This window comes from Onychomys torridus, chromosome 15 (assembly GCF_903995425.1).
Source record: "Onychomys torridus chromosome 15, mOncTor1.1, whole genome shotgun sequence".
In the NCBI taxonomy this organism is placed as follows: Eukaryota; Metazoa; Chordata; class Mammalia; order Rodentia; family Cricetidae; genus Onychomys; species Onychomys torridus.
The window spans coordinates 25,475,321-25,485,351 of NC_050457.1; positions in this window are offsets into that span (position 1 = coordinate 25,475,321).

Here is a 10,031-nt window from a genome sequence, read left to right on the forward strand (position 1 = left end):
AGGACAAATCTCTCTTACCTGCCAGTCCCACAGTCACTCAGACCCAACCAAGAAAACACACAGAAACTTACATTGTTTACAAACTGTATGGCCGTGGCAGGCTTCTTGTTATCTACTTCTTCTATCTTAAATTAACCCATTTCTGTTAGTCTATACTTTGCCACATGGCTTGTGGCTTACCGGTGTCTTTACATGTTGCTTTTCATGGCGGCGGCTGGTGGTGTCTCTCTCCAGCCTTCTACTTCCCAGAATCCTCTTCTCTCTTGTCCGCCTATACTTCCTGCCTAGCCACTGGCCAAACAGCATTTTATTTGTACAGAGCCATATCCACAGCAGCAGAATGCTTAGCCTTAAATAGGATGTCTATGTCACATCCCCTCCTCCCAAGGCTCATGGACATTATGAAGATGGCAGGAAGACTGTAAATGCCAGAAACAGTGAATGAATACAAGAATATACTATTTTCTTGGTACAATAGGACATCTGTACATATAAACTAAAACATGAACAACTTCAGTGTAAACTTAAGCCAGACCAAATCCCAGCATGAAGACATGAGGTGGACATGACCTAATATCAACATTTTAAAATTTAAATGGCCTTTATGCACTTTGTAAGACTTGTAGTACATATGCCATAGTCAACACTGTGAACTATAGATTTTGGTAAGAATGACATGTCAACATAGGTTTGCAGATTGTGCTACTGTTTGTAATGTTAATCCCAATTGGTCATAGTAATAAAATCCAGAGCCAGATATTGAGTATATGTTGAAAGATCAGAGACACAAAGGAGCAAGCTACAGTTGACCTCTTACCTAGCCAACTCCTCAGCCTGAATCTCTCTCCTTTACATTCTCCTGTGATGACCTGAGAGCTTCCTTCCTCCCTCCCAAACATAACACCTCCTCCTCCTAAGAGAGTGTTCTGTTCTATGAATGTTCAGAGAACACGTTCTGTGCTATCCCTACCAACTTCCCACTTCCTTCACTGCTCAGAGTGGCAGCTCATTTCCTGGTTTCTGACGAAAGAGGCCTCTGAATTTCCTCTGCACAGATGCTCCCCACATTCATGTCCACTTGCATCAGAATGTGACTTCTCCCAGAAGAGAATCTCCACTGAGTTCATCTATTGAAGTAGTTATGTTGGCTCAGGACACTGCTGTTGTCTTGATGAGAAGAGGAAAGGACAGAAACAGACAAGAGGGAAAAATAAGTCCCACAAGAAGATGGAGGCAGAGATTAGAGCCTCAACCCTGGAGAGCCAAGGATTGCCAGCAAACGCCAGAAGCCAAAAGAAGCAAGGCAGCCACCAGAAGGAACGTGGCCATCAGAAGGAGCCTAGCATGGTTTGTCACCCAACTGATGGTGTATCTGGTCTTGTAGCCTCCAGAGCAGTGAGACGATATATTCTGCCATTTAAAGCTACCAGGTGCATGGGGGCTTTGTTTATCAAAGCCCTATAGAAAACAAATACAAGAGGACTCTAACCTTTATTATAACGGTCCTGCATCTTCAGTTTCTCATTCTTGAGACCTTCTGTTCCTGTTCACACATCTCACTTCACCTCCTCCTGCCCTCCTTGGAGAACCAGACCCAGAGACTCCTGTATGCCAGGCAATGCTTTACCAAATTGGTTAATGTGCTGTATCTGCACCCTGAGAACAGTCATTTTTCCTATGTGCCCTAAGCCCCAGTCACGATCTCACATATCACATGCATTCCAAGCATCTTGGGGATGGCTCTTCTAGGCTTTCCTTAGTTTAGCATGCCAGAACTGAGCTGATTCCTTCATGCATGTGTTGCCTCCAGCCAGACAGCCCCCACTGCAAGTCTTGATGTCTAGAGTCCCTGGAAATTCTCTTGGGCATCCCTTCTCTATGTTCCTATGAAGTTGATTGAGCTTTGAAGACCCAAACTAGTGCTTGTTCCTGTGGGAATATTTTCCCATCATTTCCCCAAAACATTTATAATTTTGTTTTCTGAACATTTTTGCAGCCTAGTCACCACCACATTCATGTACCTTTGCATGCATTCATGATCTTGTGACCTTTTCCACCCTCTCTGACTTGATTTTTTTTAAATGTTTAATACCAAAGATGGTGTCTTCACCTTTTTTTATATGTTCTCATCAGTCCTGAGCACAGTGATAAGAACACATGAAGACTTACATAAATTCATGTTTGAAAATTACAGAGCAGTCATGGGTTAGTCAGCAAAGACAGCCAGTGATTTTCAGAGGGAGACAATGTCCCTAATCAACCAGAATTCTCTGAGGAGGTCACTAAGCATGTGGACATAATTTCTTTAACCTTTCAAAAACTTCTTGACAAACTTCCATACCAGAGGTTATTTAAAAATAAAAATGAGTCACGATGAGATTGTGGGGAATGTTTTGTCATGGTTAGGGAGCTGGCTTGGGGATCGGAAACAGCCCAAACCAACTCTTCTTGTAACAAATTCCATATGTTCTCAACCTCCTGCCTGAAGAAAATACGGCTCCTTTCTAAATGGGAAGGTCATATGGGGGAGACCCCCAAAAGATACACAGCTTGGTTTTTATTGCTATGTTTTGAAAGAGAGATCTTACAATCCAATATGCCCCCAGAATGCCAAATTAAGAGAGACCTTGAAATTGGCCTGAGATATCTTTGGGAGGATACATGTCATCAGCAAAGTGACTGATGAGCCTGGGCACTGGCAGTGGCAGAGAGCATGAGAGGAAAATGAGCAAGCCTGCTTTCAGGAGGTGATGAGTTCCGAGGTATCCTTTACCACTGGGCAAGAGAACCAAGACATTCAGTTCTCAGCCTCAGGGGTAAAAATATTTGATAAACATTTATTTAGAAGAAAGGCTGCCTCATGATGAAGTAAGACTGCCTCAGCAGGTCCCCATTTCTTCCCAGTTCTCCTTGGAAATTCAGCTCAACCTGGCAGTTGCATGTCTGCCTGAGGGTAACTGCACTCTATGTCCCAATGTCCCCCAGTGATTGGCTGTTAATCTATTGCATGTTTGGGGTTTTCAATGCATCCTAGGAAATGTTAGCATTCCAAGTGAAATTTTACTTGGGAAGGAGAGGATTTTAATGTTAGAAAGGCTGCCCATTGTTGGGGGGAAAATGTGGTCTCGGAAGGAAAAGAGAACAAGAACACAACCAGAATGATCAGAAGAAGAAGGCAGGTTCATAAGAGAAAGTTTAAAACCTGTCTGAAGAAAACAAAACAGTGTCTAGATCCATCCTGAGTGTATGCTGATACAGGGTTCCTGGGACCACAATCCTTTGTAGACATTGTCAAGAGCTGGTAGTCAAGGCGGTGTGGACATCCATGGATGGTGTGCGGCAACCTTTCAGTTGTGTGTTTTACAACTGCATATTTCAAGTGCGGAAACTTCCTGTAATAAGGAATCAGAATGAATGAGTACATTTCAACCTCTACCCTTTCATCTTCCTATAAAAGGGGGATTTAAGCACAAGCGGAGTAGGTGCGAAGCTAGTCTTATTTTAGGTGTCAGCCATCTGCTGGTGAAGCCAAGATTAGAACAGTTCACAGGAAAATCATGTATTGAATTAAGCCGATAACAGTAATTCTCCTGTTCAGCACTCTAAATACATAAAGCAGAGTCACGCAGGATTGAGTTCCCAACAATGATGCACAGGGATTGAATAACTCTGAAAGGAGGATGCAGATCATATTTTCTTTCATTTGTATGTGTATGTGCATACATATGTAAACATATATATGTATGTACATGTATTTAAAGGCCTGCATTCCTTTGTTGTAGACAGCTTACCAAAGCATTATTTGTATGGGAAGAAAAGAAAGAACTAAAGGATAAAAGAAGCCAAGTCTGGGACGGGAGTATAGGATTTGCCTCTTCCAGAGCCCCAGAGATAAAGAAGAAGCTGTATTTAGGATTTGAGGTGCAGGGGCAAGAAAGTGATGACTGGGTTGAACATGACAATGACTTGATTTTCAGAAGGCATTAGAAATGAGTTTTCCTTAAAGACCATGAAGAGATATTCTAAATGAGGCAAGATGTTAGAAAGAGTCTTTTTTTTTTTTTTGTCCTGGTTGGGAAGAATTGCATTAGAAGGCCATGCATTTTGGAAAGATCTGTGAAATGGCTCCTCCAACAAAGGGACATTTTAACACTGTAAAACAAGCACAAGAACACCGGTCTTCCTATGCAAGCGCTTATAGGAGTAGCAGGACACAGACGTGTGTATAGGAATTCTTTGGTAGTCTGTTCATCATCACATACCTGTCTCCATTTCCATTCTTCGATGGCTTCATAGGTCTTCCATTCTGACACAGTCATAGTGAATTACAGCCCTTGAAGTTGAAGATTATGATTTGCCGAAGGTGGGTTTGGGAAGGTGGGTGGAGGTTCCCAGGTAGAGAAGTGCGATGGCAAGAATTCCCCAATGAGGTGGTAGCACAGTAGTCAGGCCGTTTCCTCACTCATGGCAAGGCCCTACATCCAAACCCTAGCACTGCAAAAAACTGAACAAACAACAACGTAGTCCGCCTGGAGCCCTTTGGTGAACGATGAAGCTAGAGCTTGCATTGGAATGGTCTAGAGTGGGCTTGTGGTTGTGTGGCTGGGGCTGGAGACCCTGCAGGAGCTGTTTTGTGGAGAGATTTCAATGAGTGTGGGAAGCTGGAAGCTCGAAAAAAACGTATGCTTGGTCTGTGTTCTAGAAATATCACCGGAGGCACAGGATACAGGACAGATTAGAATAAACTATGGTCTCTGGTCAGTGTCTTCCTCATTTCACCTTTCCCACTTCTCTCACTTTCCCGGAGGAACTTCAGGAATTCCCTTCAATTGCAATTTTTCTGTTTCCAAGTGGCAAAGGGGCCATTCGTGAGCTCTGTTGAATTCCTCGCTAGCTACTCTTTCCATCAAAGCAAGCATACAAAGAAGAACAAGGAAAACCCCAGCCACGGCAGTCTCCCTCCTCCTAGTTAAAGTGCTGTCTTCTTCCAGCCCTTTAAGACACTAAGCCTTACAGACCCACAGGCCCCCTCTGTCTTGACGCCCCTCCCCCGCTTTCCGTCCTGGGTCCTTCTCTCCAGCTAAGAAGGCATATTCTTTCTCCCTTAGGCCTCAGGTGCCCATGGCTCCATTCTGGTTCTTTCGCAGCTCAGTTGCTGGACATTCTACATTCCCTGGCTTCTCTTCAGTGACTTCTCAACCCGTTTACATCTGGGTTTGATTCCAAATTGCTCTGGCCAAGGTCCCACCAACTTCTGAGTAGCTGAGGAATTCTTCTTCCATTCCTCTTATTTGACATAACCATGGTGTTTCAATCTGTTGACTACTTTCTTTTTGCCTCTGTGTGTGTGTGTGTGTGTGTGTGTGTGTGTGTGCGTGTGTGCGTGTGTAAATGCCAGAAGACACCCTCAGGTGTCATTCCTCAGGCCCTGTCTACCTTGCCTTTTGAAGCAGGGTTTCTTACTGACCTGTCTAATTAGTAAACCACCAAGGTCCATGTTCTGCACCAACTTGGCCTGCCAGCCATTTTTGCCTTTTGTCTAGGCTAATGTTTGGATTCTGCAGAACTGAAAATGTGTTTTGTTTTCACTACCCTCCATCTCCAGGACTCTTATTGTGAAGTGAGGATCATGTTTCTCATACCTAGACCTCAGCAACCTAGGATGAGTGGCAGCCAACCCTGGGGTCCTCTACAGAACTAAGATCCAAACCCAGTCACCATGCCTGCCTAGGGGTTTTGTTATTTCCTTTATGGGAAATTGTAGTATCACTTCCCTGGCTTGTTGAAAACGTATTCTTTAAATGTTCCAGTTTTCTGGACGCCAGAAAATACAGGGATTTCAGGGGTGTTGCAAGGCATCGCCGGCATGTGGATTAGCAGGTATCCACCCTCGAGGTGGTGTGCAGTAAGAAAAAGAACAGAGTCCTAAAGTGTATCAGTAGTTAGGAACTTGGGGAGAAAACCCAGAGAATATACTGAAGGTGCAATTCAAGAAGCTGATGATCCAAGGAAGGAGAAGCAGAAGTATAAGAAAAACAACGGAAGGACAGACAGAAGCCACTTCCCTCCAAGAGGGTCAAGTGGGGGATGTCTACTAGATGTGGCAAGTAGGAGGCCTTTGAGGGGGCAGTTTGATCAGAGCTGTGAAAGCAGAAAAAACAAGACCTACTTATACTATTTATCTGAGCACCAGTAAGATAGACACACCAAAGCCCTTTGACTGACAGAATGACAGAGGAGTGGGTTCACACAGGGATGCTTCATAAATACAGCCTTCATAGGGGATACTCACAGAAAATGGGTATAAGCACATGCACAATGCTGCACTGTGTGGCTGTAATCCTCCCTTGTCCTTGGCATCACTGTCGTGGGTTCAGTTAATAATTGTTAACTGCAAGATAGAGCTGTTAGGTATGGAATCCCATAAAGAAAACTCATACATTTAATACAGTGCACCCTCTGTGTGGTGTGATGAGGATTCATACTGTAGTGCTCACTGCTAGAAAGTCCAGTCATCTCTTGGTTCAGCATATACTCATAGTAAAGCCTGACTGTGAGGGAACACACACACACACACACACACACACACACACACACACACACACACACATCATTTAGTCCTTTGGGTAACAGTGACCTGTTGCATTATCACAGTGCTTTAGTTTAAATAAAATTTTGTTTAGTGATTGCCTCAAAGTATAAGCTCACTGATACAAAAGAGGCACTCAACACCATGTAGGGGAAGTGAGAACTCTGCTAGATGTGGCTATATCATGGGACATGAAGGGAAACACATAGTGTATACAAGTTTGATACTAGGATGCATCAGGCTTCCACTGGAGAGCTTACAATTTATCCTTGAATGATAAGGGGAGTTGTGTTCATTCAATTAACCAGATATTAAAAGTTTACGGGAGTCAAAATACAAAAAGTTGTTTTTAAAAGATGGATTCCAAGCTGGGGCATTACCAAATGAAGAACCCAGGAAGACATGAGCTGATATATTGGTATTCATCAAATTCTTAGCCTGAAGCTTGAAAACAGTAGGAAACAGTATCAGGTAAATATAAGAAGTGGTGTAAAATAAACTAAAGATATTAAGCTTGACAGGTAAACTGAAAGCATGACTTCTACCCCCCCCCCCTGCAATGAGAGGTTCTGCAACATGACAGCATTTTTGTATCTTAATTGTCATGGGGAGGGAAGTGAGGACATAATCAGAACTGTGGTTGATATATTGTGTATCCTAATAAACTCATCTGAGGGTCAGAGAACAGAACAACTACTAGATTAGACACAGGGGTCAGAGTTTGGTGGCACACATGCCTTTAATCCTATCACTTGGGAGGCACAGATCCGTCTGGATCTCTGTGAGTTCAAGGCCACACTAGAAACAGACCCAGGTGTGGCGGCACACACCTTTAATCCCAGCACTTGAGATCTCCTGTCTTTGCTTGGAAAAGACATAGGCCTTTAATCCCAGGAAGTGATGGCAGGAATCAGAAAGGTATATAAGGCATGAGGACCAGGAAGTAGAGGCTTTTTAAGCTTTTAGGATTTGAGCGGCAGTTCAGCTGAGATCCATTCAGATGAGGACTCAGAGGCTTTCAGTCTGAGGAAACAAGATCAACTGGGAAGTTGGCAAGGTGAGGTTGGATGTGGCTTGTTCTGTTTCTCTGATCTTTCAGCGTTTACCCCAATACCTGGCTCCAGGTTTGTTTTTATTAATAAGACCTTTAAAGATTTAAGATTCATGTTACATGGGACAATAGAGCTTCCACTTCTTACTCAAAGGATGCTGTGGAGAACTTGTATGGTCTTGGGAGGTTTCTGGGATGTCTCCCAGAGAGCTTAGAAGTTGGTTTCCTAGGGTCTAGTTGGATTACCATGAAGTCTCAATTATTCATTATTTCTGTGTATCATTTATGGAAAAATGAGTCAGAAGTTGAGAAATCACTGGATCCCACCAGGAGTAGAAATGGAGAAATCTCCTTTGGGAGCTGTGACTGAAGAGGACACCTGTGTGACTTACTTGGCAAGAACTCCCTCCAGGAGAGAAGAGATGAGTAATGGGGCCAAGGTTGCTGCTGAAAGGGAGGTCATGTTTGCCGTCCTGTGAGTGGAAGGAGCTGTGTAAATATTAGGCTGTCTTTTTTTTTATTAAGGTTCACATACAGCAAATTATTTTCAGTATTTGCTAATAATTTCTACTCTTAGGGTAGAGTAAATCTTCCAGCAAGCTACATAAGACTCTTTTCAGCCAAGGACTAGGGGTTTGCTATCCTCTCATCAAGATGCAAGTCCTTGCTGAAGGTCAAAATGCTTCTTTTGCACTAGAGAACATCTCAGCAGAAGGATTCAAGAATCGGGGCGGACAGGGCAAACCATATTGAAAGTTTGTAAGGTAGGTGGAGAAATTCTCACATATATAACTTTGAAGCTTGAGCTGTTATTTAACCTTTTAATGGCAGTGAGGTCACTGCCAAACCTGGAAATGTTTGACTGGAAAAGTAAGCCACTCTTAGGAAAGCTTTCGGTTCTGGGGCCACTTTTCTCAAAGTTCAGACACCGGGCATAGCTCTCTGAGGAGGTCAGACAGAAATCTATTTTATGAGGATGGTTACTGTGTGAGATGGATTGGGAAAACATTGGAAAATGTGAGTTTTCTCATGACATTTGCTGTCTCTGACCTTACTCTGAGGAAAACCTGAAGATCAATGGGACTCCATAAAGGGAAGCTTGACGTCTACCCCTGAAGGCCATTGTTCTTGAGGTCAGGGTTCATAGGTACCTCTCTCTGGGAGCCAGTTTCCATTCACATGTGCTTTACACTTGAACCAAGAAGGCATATATTTGGGAAAAGTTATAACTTTTATTTCTTACCATTTCTCACGATTGCTTTCAGAGTCCACGGAGGACAGTCAACCAACTTAGACTTTGAGAAACTTGAAAGTTTCTGCATAAATTGTGTCTCATGCTTTGAATTAATAATAGAATAATTCTATTCGGTTATTGAATATCAACATCAAACAATAAAAAATTAGTTTGAATTTCCATAAGCTTTGAGGAAATTCCTAGAGGCCCAGCCTCCACATAGGTTGAAATAGAAATTGTTGTGTGACTTGCCTACCTAGGACACTGATGAAAGAAATTATTCTCCTCAAATCCAGCTTGGAACCAGCACGGATGATGGCTTCTAGAAGCTCCTACTCTGTGTTTGGGGAGCTCCATCGTTTCTTTGCAGTTGCTTACTGCTTATTCAGTCTGGGGAAACCTTGTAAGCTTCTGTTTCCTGAGCCTTTCCTGCCCTGTGAAACGCGATGAATGTTTCAGTTACAGAGGACACATCGACAGAACAGAAAACTTCCACCAATGTCCTAGAAGTTACCCTGGGGGAGACCTTGATACATACAAGACATACTCTTGTATGTATCAAAGGCAGAGGGTACACAGAGGCAAAGCACAGAAACATCTGGGTACACCTGGGCCTTGACTCTATCTCTGCCTCTCACTGGCTGTACGACCTTGACAGATTCTTGTTGCCTCCTTGCTGAAGATTCCCTGTGTGAAGAAGTTGTGGTTGCCCTAAAACTTTAATGTAAGCCATCCCTGCCTGTCCACCTCCCACGTAGCTCCTTCTCATCAGTTCCAGCATCAGCATCAAATGAAGACAGGAGGAAGGCCCTGACTTCTTGTTAATAGTTTGAAGGATGAAATGCCTCACATAGGCTTCAAGGGATGGGGGTGCAATCAGGCAAGTTGCTCTTGCTCTTCCTAACTCAACTGAGTCACAGAGTGGTGGCTGTTACTGGCACCACAGTTTTCTTCAATTTTTAGGAGAAAAAGAAAGTAAATAATAAAGCCCTGCATTTATGAAATAGATAAGGCATCTGAGTCCACAGAGAGTGAATGAGTTGGCTATACTATGGATTCGAGAGCTGTGGGCCTAGGAAGAATTCACTTCCTCCTAACAATTGTTGGCCTTCCTCTAAGACTTGGGCAAGCAGAAGGCATTGGCAGAAGCTGATAGT